Source organism: Saccostrea echinata, unplaced genomic scaffold (assembly GCF_033153115.1).
Source record: "Saccostrea echinata isolate AGI-Se365-2 ecotype Australia unplaced genomic scaffold, CSIRO_AGI_Sech_v1 ptg000052l, whole genome shotgun sequence".
Classification (NCBI taxonomy): domain Eukaryota; kingdom Metazoa; phylum Mollusca; class Bivalvia; order Ostreida; family Ostreidae; genus Saccostrea; species Saccostrea echinata.
The window spans coordinates 12,841,058-12,858,479 of record NW_026889801.1 but is presented as its reverse complement, the minus strand read 5'-3'; the positions used below and the strand labels follow the sequence as shown (position 1 = coordinate 12,858,479).

General features: G+C 30.9%; 1 pseudogene; it reads right to left on the bottom strand.

Moving 5' to 3' along the window:
• Positions 1-11,978: 11,978 nt before the first annotated feature.
• LOC133203972 (coadhesin-like) lies at positions 11,979-13,769 on the bottom strand (annotated as a pseudogene).
• Between the last annotated feature and the right edge of the window lie 3,653 nt (positions 13,770-17,422).

Below are 17,422 nucleotides of genomic sequence, written 5' to 3'. Positions count from 1 at the left end.
TTTTATTTCCTGGGTGTGAAATAGAAATAAAGAAAATAAAGGTTTTACAGAACAGCCTTGTAGTATGCCTTTATTATGCCTATAAAAGCAGGACACATGAATAATAAGAGCTACATGTACATGGTCCAACATTGAATAATTCATATGGTTGAGTATACCTGTGAACTTTTTGCACTATAAAAATGTACGTGCATATAAATAAGAGCAAAAAATGTTTATACATGTACATGTACTTAATAAGTCATAATATAAGTTGTTGATAAATTACAAGATAATACATGTAGAATCAATTTCATTTGTTAGTAAATGTCGGAGTTTAAGATATAATTTTTTTCAAAATTTCAAATGATGTGTTTTCACATGATTTACATGTTTTGATAGATTGTTTTTATGTAGGACTCAGAACAGTGTGAATAAATACAGAATTATAGAAGTGAATTGTAAACAATTAAGAAAAAATGTGTAATTGTTTTTTAGCAGGATGCAGCTTGTAAGAGGCTTCAAAAAGAAAAGAATGACACTTTATCACACATGTATTCGACGGCACTAACATATGTTTGTAATATTATTATAATTTGAAGCAGTCTCCTTAGAACTGGTAGTGTTTATAGTTTTCAGTTCCTTTCCGGTGAAAGCGGGGGGGGGGGGCGCTTTAGGTTTCCTCCTTGTTTGTCTGTCAGTCTGTCCCACTTGATACATGTAACATCAACACTTTTTTCTAAACGATTGTAGATATTGAGTTGATTTTTGGTATGGGAGTGTACTTTGATGACTAACAGATCAAAAATGCATTTCATTGCACTTGGATGATTTTTGACGTATTACAGCATTTTTCAATTTTTAAGGGGAAGATTTCCAACTTGCTTTTCGGAACTGTTTGTCTAAACGCTTGCCGATATTGAGCTGGGGCTTTTTTTTACCGTTAATCTGTCTTGATGAGTTTCAAAATAAAGTTTATATCATGTTCTGCCTCAAAGATTTGAAAGGAAATTACGACCTTTATAATTTTTAAAGGAAACAGATTACACTTGCTAGTAGGGTAATTACTATTGTTGATGTAATACTCAGAATACTTGTTGATTCTTTATAGTTCAAAAGTAACATGAAGATAATTGTGATAAATCAAGTGTTTACGTACATGTGTATAGTTTCTAGAAACTGAGTTGTGTATAACACATTTTATTATTATAACTATTACACTTAACAATTTACAATATCATATAAGTTTTTGCTTACTTACATATATACATGAACATGAAAGTCTCTTAGATCTGTCTTCATAAGAAAAGAAATAGAATGCTATTCGCATAAAATTCAGATATTTTGTAACCTTAGACGTATTCATCTTCTTGGAATAAATATTGTTATTTTCGCTCTCGAAAAAAGCAACGAAATGACGTACGACACGAATTATTTATTTCAGAAATTCATTGCTTTAAAGTCAGAAATACCCACGTTTCTGCTATCCAGGGTTGAAACCATTTTACAAGTACTGTTTCACCATACTGTGATATCTTGCTTAATCAAGTTACATGTACTACATGAGTACTTCACTTAGTTTCAAAGAACAACCCACATGTTCCAATGCACGGACTTCTTATCATTTTATTGCACACACTTACATACTCTACAAACCAAACACGTACATAAACAACAATTCCGGATTACTAGTAATACATAAGGATACTAGACATACAGTACCTGGCCATAATACAGTACGCAAAATGGACGCCGTTAAAATTAAAATTAGCATACAATGTTTTTCCTCTTCATTTTATCGATTGTAATATGATAAAAAATAATGACAACTACACACATCCATACATGAACGTCATATCTGACGTCACACACATAGGAAGTTCCGTAGATTTATTTTTAGTACCATAACATACGTAAATCAAAATGGCTCCGAGGGGGAAAGACCTTTCACTCGAGCAAAAGCAGACGATAATTAAATTGAATGAGAGTGGTTTTAGTAGCCGGAAAATTTCGGAAATTATCGGAATAAGTCCAAATTCCATACAGAAGATTGTAAAACGAAATGCTGAAAGGGGTTCCGTGGAAAACAGAGAAAGACCGGGAAGAAAACGATTCGTGGGCAAAAGAGGTGATCGCGTCTTGTCAAGGTTGGTAAAGAAAAATCGTCGACAGACTCTGTCAGATTTAACTGATAAATTTAATGAATCTGTACCACAGAAAGTGTCTAATAGAACTGTAAGAAGGAGATTAAAAGAACAGAAATATCAAAGATGCTCCGTTTCAAAGAAAATAACAATCTCGAAACCAAATCGTCAAAACCGTGTTTTGTGGTGTCGATCCAAATTAGGGTGGACAGTGGAGGAAAACTGGAGTCAGGTCATTTTTAGTGATGAGATGAAAGTTGTTTTAGGAAAGGATAGAAAAATTTACGTCTGGAGAAAACCTGGAGAAAGATTTCAACCCGATTGTCTTGGACAATATAGTAGTCATTCGCCCCGCTCCGGCATATCGGCTATGTTCTGGGGGTGTTTATCTTTTAATGGTGTTGGAACTTTGACTGAAGTAGAAGGAAATATAAACTCCGAGAAATATATTTCGGTCCTAGATTATAATTTGTGGCCTCTTGTTGCAAAAGAGTTTCCTGCAAGTCCCTGGATTCTAAATTAAATTAAAAATAACGGTTTTATATCCAGAACATGTAACATGACTAGAGGTATACGACAAGGTTGTCCAATATCCGCTTTATTATTTATAGTTACAGTTGAAATACTAGCTATACGTGTTAAGTCTTCGGAAGATATACAGGGTTTCAAAATAAATAATAACAATGAGATCAAAATGTTACAACATGCAGACGATTCAAAGAATCCACTTCAAGACATAGAATCTGTAAAACATGTTGTTCAAGTAATAAATAAATTTTCTAAAGTAGCTGGGCCAAATCTGAACATTGATAAATCGGAATGTATGTTACTAGGGCCCTTAAAAAATTCATGTAATAGAATAGATAATATAAAGGTAACAGATGGACCAGTAAAAACTTTAGGTATATACATAGGACACAACAAAGAAATATGTTTAGAAAAAAATTGGCAAGATAAAATTGATAAAATTTCTAAAACATTAGATTCATGGGAAAAGAGAAAGTTGACAATTTTTGGGAAAAAAGAGATAATTAACACATTATGTATTTCAAAACTACAATATAATGCAACTATTCTGCCTAATCCACCTGAAAAAATTATTAAACAAATAAGTAGATTAATTTTTAACTTTGTTTGGAATAATAAAGACCGTATAAAAAGAAACACACTTATAGGAAAGGAAAAAGAAGGCGGAATTGACATTATTGATGTTGAATCTAAATTTCAGGCATCCAAAGCATCTTGGATTTCAAGATTACTAAATATAAAATCTAGTCTTGCATCTTTTTTAAATCATTTATTTCATAAAGAGGCATTATCACTAGAATACATTTTAAAAACTAATCTAACACATGTAGATGACTATAAAGAAATAAAATATCTCCCCTAATTCTACAAAGAATCAATATGTGCATTCAATGCATGTAAAATTACAAAAGATTTAACAAATTTATCTACTGACGAGTTTTTATCTTTGCCAATATGGAAAAATAAACTCTTCACGTATAAAAATAAACCAATTTATTTTGAAAATTGGATTAAAGCGGGAATTCTGTAACAAAAGACTTGTATGATGTAAATGGCTCATTCTATGATATAAGACACTTCTGTGATAAGGTTTTATACAAAAACAATATCTTATGTGAATATTTTATCCTGAAGACAATATTTAACAAACTTTCAAAGATATATATATGTGAAAAGGCGCCTTATATCAATATAAGAAATAATATGTATATACTCTTAAAAGGAAATAGATATGTTTTTATAAGTAATGTAAAATCATCTGTTTTCTATAACATATTCATTGAGAAATAATTCTTAAGACCACTAACAGAAAATTATTGGAGTGAATTGTTTAATATTCCCAAATATTTATGGGCTTCTATCTACTGTATGAAAATTTCAAGAATGTCTGATAAACACATAGCAGAATTCAACTTTAAGTTATTGCATAATTTATTAAACAATAATTTGTACAAAAATTTTGAAAATATTATGCATCTTTTATATAACTGTTATATATGTTAAGTTTAATTGTCGGGTTTAATATTAGTTGGAAACATGTTGTAATAGGCTTTTATGAAAACTCAGATTTTGTTATGGGCATGAATATATTACTTTCTTTCATTGCACTGAAAATTTTCAAATACAAGATGAAGTGTAGACTTACGAATTCACATTGTACCAGAGATTCTTTGAATAATTTTGTTAAATCTGCATTAAATACATATCAATATATTTCAGAATTGTCTTATGATAATGTACAAATTCAACAATCTCGAAACCAAATCGTCAAAACCGTGTTTTGTGGTGTCGATCCAAATTAGGGTGGACAGTGGAGGAAAACTGGAGTCAGGTCATTTTTAGTGATGAGATGAAAGTTGTTTTAGGAAAGGATAGAAAAATTTACGTCTGGAGAAAACCTGGAGAAAGATTTCAACCCGATTGTCTTGGACAGTATAGTAGTCATTCGCCCCGCTCCGGCATATCGGCTATGTTCTGGGGGTGTTTATCTTTTAATGGTGTTGGAACTTTGACTGAAGTAGAAGGAAATATAAACTCCGAGAAATATATTTCGGTCCTAGATTATAATTTGTGGCCTCTTGTTGCAAAAGAGTTTCCTGCAAGTCCCTGGATTCTAAATTAAATTAAAAATAACGGTTTTATATCCAGAACATGTAACATGACTAGAGGTATACGACAAGGTTGTCCAATATCCGCTTTATTATTTATAGTTACAGTTGAAATACTAGCTATACGTGTTAAGTCTTCGGAAGATATACAGGGTTTCAAAATAAATAATAACAATGAGATCAAAATGTTACAACATGCAGACGATTCAAAGAATCCACTTCAAGACATAGAATCTGTAAAACATGTTGTTCAAGTAATAAATAAATTTTCTAAAGTAGCTGGGCCAAATCTGAACATTGATAAATCGGAATGTATGTTACTAGGGCCCTTAAAAAATTCATGTAATAGAATAGATAATATAAAGGTAACAGATGGACCAGTAAAAACTTTAGGTATATACATAGGACACAACAAAGAAATATGTTTAGAAAAAAATTGGCAAGATAAAATTGATAAAATTTCTAAAACATTAGATTCATGGGAAAAGAGAAAGTTGACAATTTTTGGGAAAAAAGAGATAATTAACACATTATGTATTTCAAAACTACAATATAATGCAACTATTCTGCCTAATCCACCTGAAAAAATTATTAAACAAATAAGTAGATTAATTTTTAACTTTGTTTGGAATAATAAAGACCGTATAAAAAGAAACACACTTATAGGAAAGGAAAAAGAAGGCGGAATTGACATTATTGATGTTGAATCTAAATTTCAGGCATCCAAAGCATCTTGGATTTCAAGATTACTAAATATAAAATCTAGTCTTGCATCTTTTTTAAATCATTTATTTCATAAAGAGGCATTATCACTAGAATACATTTTAAAAACTAATCTAACACATGTAGATGACTATAAAGAAATAAAATATCTCCCCTAATTCTACAAAGAATCAATATGTGCATTCAATGCATGTAAAATTACAAAAGATTTAACAAATTTATCTACTGACGAGTTTTTATCTTTGCCAATATGGAAAAATAAACTCTTCACGTATAAAAATAAACCAATTTATTTTGAAAATTGGATTAAAGCGGGAATTCTGTAACAAAAGACTTGTATGATGTAAATGGCTCATTCTATGATATAAGACACTTCTGTGATAAGGTTTTATACAAAAACAATATCTTATGTGAATATTTTATCCTGAAGACAATATTTAACAAACTTTCAAAGATATATATATGTGAAAAGGCGCCTTATATCAATATAAGAAATAATATGTATATACTCTTAAAAGGAAATAGATATGTTTTTATAAGTAATGTAAAATCATCTGTTTTCTATAACATATTCATTGAGAAATAATTCTTAAGACCACTAACAGAAAATTATTGGAGTGAATTGTTTAATATTCCCAAATATTTATGGGCTTCTATCTACTGTATGAAAATTTCAAGAATGTCTGATAAACACATAGCAGAATTCAACTTTAAGTTATTGCATAATTTATTAAACAATAATTTGTACAAAAATTTTGAAAATATTATGCATCTTTTATATAACTGTTATATATGTTAAGTTTAATTGTCGGGTTTAATATTAGTTGGAAACATGTTGTAATAGGCTTTTATGAAAACTCAGATTTTGTTATGGGCATGAATATATTACTTTCTTTCATTGCACTGAAAATTTTCAAATACAAGATGAAGTGTAGACTTACGAATTCACATTGTACCAGAGATTCTTTGAATAATTTTGTTAAATCTGCATTAAATACATATCAATATATTTCAGAATTGTCTTATGATAATGTACAAATTCAACAATCTCGAAACCAAATCGTCAAAACCGTGTTTTGTGGTGTCGATCCAAATTAGGGTGGACAGTGGAGGAAAACTGGAGTCAGGTCATTTTTAGTGATGAGATGAAAGTTGTTTTAGGAAAGGATAGAAAAATTTATGTCTGGAGAAAACCTGGAGAAAGATTTCAACCCGATTGTCTTGGACAGTATAGTAGTCATTCGCCCCGCTCCGGCATATCGGCTATGTTCTGGGGGTGTTTATCTTTTAATGGTGTTGGAACTTTGACTGAAGTAGAAGGAAATATAAACTCCGAGAAATATATTTCGGTCCTAGATTATAATTTGTGGCCTCTTGTTGCAAAAGAGTTTCCTGCAAGTCCCTGGATTCTACAGGAGGATAATTGTCCGGTGCACCAGTCCAGACAGACGGTTGAATGGAAAACGACAAACAACATCCCTACACTTACCTGGCCTAGTCAATCACCAGACATTAACATAATTGAAAATGTGTGGAGGACAATTAAGATCAGATTAGAACATCGCCTGGACGAAATTAAAAAACGCGAAGACCTAGTGCGTATTGTGAAGGACATATGGGCCTCTATCGATTTGGAGACGATTAGAATACTGTACATATCAATACCAACACGATTACAAGCTGTAATAAAAGCAAAAGGTTACATAACCAAGTATTAGTAAGGTAGGATAAATTTTATTATATATCAATTTGAAAAAACAACATTCAAAACTGCAAGTGTGCACGTATATTTTTATAACGGCGGCCATTTTGCGTACTGTATTATGGCTAGGTACTGTACATGTTACACTTTGAATACAGAAATATGTGCAAATTTTTATTACTCATTCAGAAAATTGCGCACGTAAAAATAAAAAACATGTACAATGAAATAAGTTCATTTCATATCGATTTTGGGATCAACACATGACAATCTGTAGATCATGTTCATGCAGACACTATATATATATATATATATATATATATATATATATATATATATATATATATATATATATATATATATATATATACATATATATATATATATATATATATATATATATATATATATATATATATATATATATATATATATATATATATATATATATATATATATATATATATATATATCTGTTTTAAGATTTCGTTAACATACATGTACATATATTGTGTAGTCTATTTCCTTCCTGTAGACTTTCCAATATTCTCTATTTGCGGTTTTATTTATTTTTCTGTTGCAGTGCTATCATTTTGACATCGTCTATGTGTATATTTTTCTTAGTTGAATCAGTGTTGTATTTCAGACCAAATCTTTTCAAAAGCAGCATCACAGATTGAAGTTAATATCTTACTTACCTGTAAAAGAGGATGAAATTGCCTTGGAGCATTGTGCACGTTAGGGTAATCGGAAGGTGCGTATCAAAGCAAATTGATTCAATAGTCTTACGATCACAGTAAAAAAAATGTTGCATCTATCAGAATATAACATTTTGAAGACGGAAATTGCTTTTGCTTCTTTGAACTACCAACATATGACATCATAATAGAATATGACGTCAAGTCACTTGAAGCTTGAGCTATCATGACTGGAAGAGTGCCATAAGCTTAACACCTTATTGCAAACTGCATGTTATATGTTACAACGCTATTGCAAAATCCATGTGTCTTAACTGTATACATGTATGAGGGCGCTGTTATATATCCGAATATTGAACGAAAATAATTCGAATTCTGTAATTTTCTTCATATAAATTATAATCTTGAATACACCGACTTGTACGTACATATAATTCTTTTAATAGTAAAAATATAGTACATTGTAGAAATACATGTAATAAAAAAAAGTTGGTCACGTGGGTCAGCACCCATCCAGCAACCTGAAGTCTCCGGATCAAGCGCACTCTGTAGCAAACTTTTTTTTATTACTACAATTTATTTATTACATTCTTAGTATTTAAACAGTATTTTACATCCGTTAATTCCGATAGTGACAAAATATTATCAAATTTTGGTCAGATCTATACTTTTTATTAAAGGTACATGTAGATTGAATTAAAGCTGTTTATTTCAGAAAGTTTAATTGCTTGTTATACTTATTTTCAATTTTTTACATGTCTGGGACTTGTTATACTTATTTTCAATTTTTTACATGTCTGGTACTTCAGGTTATAAATAAATATTAACTTCCGCAAGTTACATCATTGAAAAGTCTTTTTAAGCGTTCTTTTGAAAAGCACAATATATGATTAGCTAACCTACTATATAAATTGTAATAGACATTTTGAACTGATTCATTGTAATGATTTTACATTTCGAGAAACAGTCAAATTGTTACCTTGTAACAAAATAACAGAATGAATTGTTACTTTATTAACACTAGTCTGGTACATTTCCAGGGACCTTATTCACAAAGCATCCGTTAGATAACGGGTCCGTTAACGTCACCGCTAATTTTTCCGTAACATTATTTGGTATTCACGAAACATCCGTTATTTAACGCACCCGTTAACATTTGCGTTAACCCTTCCGCTACCGGAGAAAATTTACTTATGAGGGAGAGAGAGAGATTTAAGTATTATTAGTACATTTTATATTCAACAATGGAAATATGTCATGATACCAATTTCATTAAAATCAGCAGATCCGCGCTGTGCGTATATGCAGTTTACATGGCGTGGATCCAAAAAGTCCAATATATTATACTTGGATTGACTACGATACCTTTTTGACTTCAACTGCCCGTTTCTTTGTCACTCTCTTTACGTCGTCCCATTTTTTTCTTTATTTCATCAAGTGTTCTTGGCACTAGTGACGCCGCGTTCACCGAGTTCTGAACCTCAATCCAAGCCATTTTCTTTTTCTTGTTGGAAATCATATCGCTAAATCTTGAAAATAACACGTCAGATTTTTCATGCACTTTGTTGACAAGAACATCAATTTCTCTGTCTAAAATCCTTGGTTTTCTTTTTCTTTCTTTTTCCATTTCCTTATATGTAAACTTGTAAGTTGTAACTCGAAACACGTCAAATTATGGAAGAAATGACGTCAATGCATGTTGCATGGCAACGTTACGAAATAGTAGAAAAGGCAAGGATGATTAAACAAATAACTTTGCTTTTATTTTTTTTTTTATTAATTACACATAAGATTATATTTAGAAAAGCACACTGTGACAAAATAATCGATTTTTTTTTTACAAATGAAAATTGCAGATACCCAGAATTTTTCTTTACGGACCCGTTATTACCGCACCCGTAAAGTGAACATTAACGGAGACGTTTGTGAATACCACGTTAATTTTTTACGGTCACACCCGTTAGGGACTCCGTAAAGTTAACGGACCCGTTATCTAACGGATGCTTTGTGAATAAGGTTTTATACGACATTGCAATATCAATGTACTTCTAATATTTTATGCATACTCTTCATAATATTATCAACTTAATCAGATTCATTAGAAGTCGTTCATTGCGACAATCTTTCATACGCCCCTCCTCCACAGTTTTCTGCTTCAGAGAAACCGATTCCTCAAATATAAGCAGTGACCATTCATTAAATTTCACTAATATATATGAACAATATTTGATCAACACAGACAAATATGTTGTAATATAAATTCCACTTCAACAATTGTCGAAAAAAAAATATTGTAATTTTCTGTAAACTTTGCAAAATTGTTTCATAATAGTTATTTTGAAGTTGCGTGCATCCCAAAAATGTTTTGAATTGATAAATTTTAAATGTCTAATGATATCTTTTTTTTTTTCAAGACAAATATTTATTTTTTAACCTGTCCTCAAATATGAGTTGGTAATGATCATGTGGGACTGACTTTACTTCTTTACCGTGCCACCATGGCGTCTTTTAGTAGTTTTTTTTTTTTTTTTTTTTTTTTAACATCCTGATGTATGCCAATAGGCATTTAATGGTGTGAAGGTTCAAGGTAACGTTCAGAACCTCATCTTTAAAAACTGAATGTGGTTCCGATATCTATATGAGCAGAACGCTCATCAAAGCAAGAAAACATCTGCTGTCTCATGACATTTCAATTTCCAGAAGTAAGTGAAGAATTCATTAAGTTGCACAGTTAGTTTGGCGTTGTGACATTCCTAGATGAGTACATTTTAATGAATGAAAAGACATTTATCATCGGGAATATCAAGGTGTCCTAGAAAGTATTTCTTTTCCTCCTCTTACCCCACCATCCTGTTGAATATAGAAAAAATTATTTTTAAAAAAAATAATCTCAAGAATTTAAGATTTTTATGAGTGGTTGAATAATGATACGCCCATTTATGATTGATTGAATAATGATAACGCCCATTTTTAAAGCAACTACATAATGGTGTGGAAACATTGACAATCTTATCAAATACGTTAGTATTTTTAATACCTATGTCTCTATCAAAGGAGACAAGTTTACTTTTTTGTTTTATGAACAATTCTAACATATGTCAACAGCAATCATATTTTGTTGAGTGATTCATTAAAAGAATTCGAATCAAGATATTAGACAACGTTGCTTGCTACATTCTTTGTGTCATTTATAAAATTTAATATCCCATATAGAGAACAAATTCTTACTACAAAATATATCATTTTGAGACAGTTTAGAGAATATTTGACATGTTGCGTGATGGCATTTTAAATTTGCAGTGAAGATATAAAGTAAATAAAGCATTTGAAGTGCATAGGAAAGATTAAGATAAAAGTTCATTGCTGCATAATTAATATATTGAAGCAAATAACACAAACATTTTTAGAAAGAAACTCTTTCTCCCCCTTCAGGCATCTTAGGAACATATCACTTTTATTTTAAAGATAGAAATAGATGTATATGAAACAAGAAAAAAAGATAAAATCTATATTGCGTATTCAGTGATTGGAAAGCAAAAACAGGGATTGATGAATTCGAGTCAAGGAATAATGGTCGGGGATAATTTACTTCATATACTTCGTAATTTTTATGAAAACAAGGATTTGTGTGTTTTGTCATATTATTTCAATTTTAACAATTAACATTTACTGTTCAGTGAAAAAAGCTATCGTCCTCAGTAGAAGAAAATAGGTACACACCACCTAATCATCATCGAATGCACGGCCTGCAAGTTCTTTAAATTACGTAAATGTACACAAATCCATATTAAGTATAGGCTGATAATCAAGCCTAAGCATAATTAAACATGTCTACAATTATCAATGCAAAATAAGCCGATTTCAACGTGTTTTATTCAAAAATGAGACGAATATATGTCTGTATACCTTACGTCTTAAGTAAAAACTTTAAAACTTTATCTGCTAAGAATTCATATTTTGTTTTAAATCTGATGTTATTTCCGAATTAAATTACACTCAATGCAGACAAGTCAATAATTGCATGAGATTTTATGCAAATGCAGGTAAGTCATTCTAGATCTTGCTATACGTATATCTGAGTGTGATAATTATTCTTTTATAGAGCCACTGAAAATTGTGAATATACCTTCATATATACTACAACTAAATGAAAGATGTTTCGAACTATAGATACAACTGTAAAATCTGTATTATGTAAATTACCGCATTCCTCTATCATACAGCTTGTACTCTGTTGTGATGCGCCGCTGTAACCGGCCCCTCCGTATTGGGGGTAAGGGTTGCTACAGCTTCTACTTCTGGACTTGCTCCCAGTGTCACAGGTTTTTGAGCATGATGACCAGCCTCTCCAAGAGCTCCAGCAACCATCAACTAAACAGATAAATAATCAGAAAGTTCACGATTTTCATTCTGCAACCAACACTGAAGCAAATGAATAAAAAAAATATATAGTGTATATATTTCAACTGTTACAAAAACGACTTACTTGGACAATGTTTGTATTGCACCATACTGTGTCTATTGAACTTCCGCTACAATAGTTTCCACCATATATGGGACTTGGATTATTAAAGTCACGTGATCGAACTTTTGTTCCACTTCAACAAGTCTTAGACCACGTACCCCATACACTCCAACTGCCTCAGCCTTCATGCACTAAAAATGCAGACTTAAAATTGATACGTGTAACTTGCAATATCAGACAAAGTGCATCTGGTGCACAAGATTTTTTTATGATGCCAAAAAAGTAATATAAATCATAAACAATTAAAATTTGTGTCAAAAAAGTAGAAATGGAATATTGGAGAATAATAATTGCATTGTTTTCTACGTCAATAACTTTAAAAATTAAGCCAACTACAGAGAAGCAAATGCTTTTTATCACCATTTACTGTAGTCCACACCAAATGTAGTTCTCTTGAATTCTGAGACTGTCAATATTTGCTAATGTTACAATGTCGTTTTACTTTGAAGTATTTTTCATTCATGGTTAATCATATTTAAAAAAGTATTATCTTTGAAGATCATACGCAGATGTGGTATTTTCATTTCAAATTCATTCTAAAATGTTAACGATGCCAAAAATCTGAAGGCCGGGTGTTGTTTCAGTTTAACCCCCATGCTTTCCATGCTTTCATAAAAGTTTATTCATTTCCAACTTTTTCATAGAAATATAGTAAAAAAAGTTAGAAGTAAAGATTTAGAGAATATTTTTCTAAAATATTAAAGCAATTAGCTTTAAGATTCTTTTTACATATTTCAGATATAATGATCATTCACACTTTGCTCAATACAGAATAAATAATGAAAATTCCTAAAATTCTTATTTTTGTCTGTCAACAATATTTCCTGTTTAAATAATCGATATATTCCATATATCAATTTAATCATGTTGGAGAGTAATTTAAGAAACTTGATAAAAAAAATTCAAGCCAATTGCTTTACAATCCGGTGCTTGTAAAATCACTTTTTACTTAAATTCAACTTTATATGGATCTAAAACAATTTCGAAGTCAAGGCTTTAGGGAGAATTAGCAGTGATGGCAGATGTTAACGTTGTTCATTAAAACTTATTATAAGGATACAGAAATTGAATTATATTATTATTGATATGGAGAATTACAATTTCCTCACCTGGTGGCTCACATCTGTAAGATAACATTGTCAATCATCCTCCTGGTGCGCAGTGAATGGTATTTTTAAAACCAACACCGGTGAATCCAATGTTGCAGTCATATGTTGCCGATATCGGTTTATTTGTCCGAGTTATTGCTTTTCCGTTTGTCAACGTTGGAAGAGGTTCTGCACAGTCTATTAGAATGATCAACTGCGGGACAGAAATGCCTGCGTGTTTAGATAGAATACGGTAAAAATTTATCAAAAACATTTTGGAATAGGTTAATAACGAAACAAACGAATTTCCACAAAAAAAGTGAAACCCTCTTAATGGGTTTGCACCACTAATGTTTTGAATATTTTTAAATTTGACAATTTGACAGTAATTAATTAAAATTATAAACTGAAATATTTATGATATTGAACATGCATTCTTTTTCATCCATAACATTTTTAACAATAGAAAACAAATCATCAACTTTCTCACATTCCATATATCAAATGAATTTAATTATGTTGGAGAATAAATTTATTTTGACTGTCCTTAATAGAAGATATAATCGATTAAAATAAATAAGCATACCTGTTTAACAAACTTTAACATCACATGAATCACACACAATATTCACGGTATTTGCTTCTAAACCCACTTTTACGTATCTTTTTACATGCCGTCTTAGCCAAATCCTCGTTGCACAACACGATCAATTCTCAAGTAACTTGTTGAACAGTTATGACGTCATCCGTCGGAGATTTTAATTCAAGTGACAGATACAGCATAACAAAATAAAAACATTTAATTTTTGTTAATATTTGCAAGTTTCTATTCATTTTCAGGAGTTAAATTATATCTCTGAATAGCAATATTAAGAAAACTTGTGTTTTAAAATTGACGTCATCTTACCTACTATGACGTCATGTTGTATCACTGATTTAGTCAAGTCGGATCTTCTTAATGCTTCCTTAACACACCTGCAAAACTTGTAGTTATCAAATTTATGAAGCTTATTCACTTTATATAAGATCTGACTACTGACGCTATAAACATTGTAAAAGTTCTAGCAATGAATATAACAGTGAGCAGATAAACTAGAGTAAACTTCTAGAACACTTCTAAATAAGCCTCTTTTTATTTGAAGCATTCTTCAATTTATAGCAAGAGTTATGAGAGCATGTCAGTAAGCATTGAGCTTTTTATGGAAAGTTAAAAATATGATTTTTTTTTTTTTTTTGAAATAGTGTGTATGGATTATTTCTGTCACAAATAACAAGAAAAATACAAAATTAATGATTTCAACCATAATCACTGAGTCGAATCCAAGGAGAAACATTTCCTTAGTTACCAGAACAATTTTTCACATTCAAGACGGGCAAATACTGACATAATTAAATATATTTTTCACGCAAATGTTCTCGAAAGATGGTTTAAAACTACCCATTTTTTAAAGATGACCAAATTGATTGTTCTACTTTGCCTGATTAAATTGGATTAAGTTCTTCTGTTACGTTGCTATGGCAATGGGAAAAAGCGACAAGTTTAGCATTGAAAAAATAGCTGAATTTAAGACATTTTTAAAAGGTATTTGACAAAAATCCGTACAACTGCTTATATACTCTATAATGAAATTTTGTAACTGTTTGAGTATACAAAAAAATAAAAAATAAAATTGGGTAGACTTTCAAAAACAATGTTGCCATGGAGATTCAAAAATATGCAAATTTGGGTATTTTTAGATGATTTCCTATTAACAATTCAGATTACTAGAAGTAATTTGTCCTTTCAGAAACAAGATATCCTTATTCCACATGGGTGCAGTTGTAACAGGAAATGACTCATGCACTACTCTGACCTTCTCCTCACTTTGACCTTTGACTCCAAGGTCAAATTATTCTGTATTATATATTCTATGTCTAATATTTTCTTATCTAAATCTACATGGTTCTTGATATTTTGAACCTTGCTCCAAATATTTGATACATTGATGCACAGTGTATACTGTTAGACAATTCAAGAAGATAAATTCATGCTTTACTGTTGACCTTGACCCCAAATGGCAAGGTCAGTTAATTAATTGAGGTCAAAGTTAAAAATTTTATCTGTTATGACCTGTTCTTGAAATACATGTATTTGAAACAAGTGCAAAGTAGTGCATCATGAACAACCTTTAGTCAACACTAAATGATGCTTCAACATCAATAATGATTAAAATGACCTTGATGTTTCCTAAAATTGTCCTCCTCTGCACTATGTAAAATTTTAGCCCCATCCATACCTAGAGGTTGACAATCTGAGGGAAAAAATTAAAATCCACATAACTTGGGAATCTTTGCAAATTAATTGATATGATTTAGTTTGGTCTTGGTATTCTTGAAAAAATATCTGAAAATGTGTACATGTATTCTCATTTAGTCTCTATTTTAGCCTAATCTTTGCCCCTGGGACCACAATTAGAACACAATGACATTTGCACTACCCGAGAATTCCTTGCATAATATGACAAATCCTGGCTTTGCTGTTTTTATTTTTGCCTATATACTTTGATTCCCTGTTAGGGTTTCACCCTAAACCCAATGGCCATTTTTTGATATATCAGGAAGCTTTCACATCATCTTTTTTCTTAAAATTTATGCAAATATAAATGACCCTACCCTATTTTTGGCTTTCCCTGATTATATCCTCTTGGGAAGGAGCTCGGCCGTTTATTTGAACGAACTTGAAATATGCTCCTTTACTGAAGGATTTTCGGTGTCAAGTATGGTCCAATGGTATTTTCAGTAAATTTAAAGATGAAAATGCAGAACTTTTTAAGATGATGAAAACAACAACACAACTTTTTAACAGAAAAGCCCATTAAGTACAGCTATGGTTAATGCCCCTTTAAAAATTTCTCCTTCAATAGTTCCATAAATACACTACCGAAAGCACTTACAGGAGAAATTCAATCAAAAATCTATTTTATTTTCCCCCTCTGTTAATATCATTCAACCTCTTAATTCACATCAGATTGAACTAAAGTCAACGTTTATTTAGACTAAAAATGATTCAACAAAAGTTACTTGACCACATTCATTATAAACATCCTTAGAGTTCACCCCCCCCCCCCCTCCCCTTTTGTAAAATTTTCAATTTTCTTTTTAAGGAGGAGGTTTCTTTAAAGTGCATGCTTCAACTTTTGACAACTACTCCTTAAGAAAATAAATAAAATCAGAATATTCTTCCATTGCAGTCCTCAACTTGGAAAATCTTAAGAACCAAAAATAGAATTTTAGTGGCTACTTATTCTTGCAAGTCCCATTTCCTAATAGCTCAAAAATACAAAAAGAATTGTTCAAATTTTTCAAAAGTCATGATATTAGATCATTTGATATTCAGTTTATACACAAATGAGGCTCAAAAACAATACAAAAAGTCCAACCAAGTCCAAGTTTTGCCTGTGATTTGGGCACATACATGTATTAACTGTCCATATCATCCAGAAAATACATAATACATGCAATTCTCCATTCCTTCAGATTCAGTTCTGGGGATTACCGGTATGTGGATATTAGACAGATATCTGATTTGGAACATGGTAAAACAAGATTAAACTTTAATAATTGTTCGGTCAAGATATATTTCCTCCAGTGGCTTCTTTAAAGGAACAGGGTGTCATCTTCAACTATCTAAAATAACTGTAAAAATAACAAAAGTTTATGTATTACTACTGAATAAATGATACAGTGGTAGATTAACACACATGTACATCCTATCTTGTGTAAAGGTTGCGTTTAGAGTACATTAACACACATGTATTTCCTATCTTCTGTAAAGGTTGCATTTATGATATATACATGTAATTTCCACCATGCTAGTCAATTTTAATAATTACATGTCGCATGAACCAGTTACATATATGTAGACAAGGGAACAATTCAGATATATAA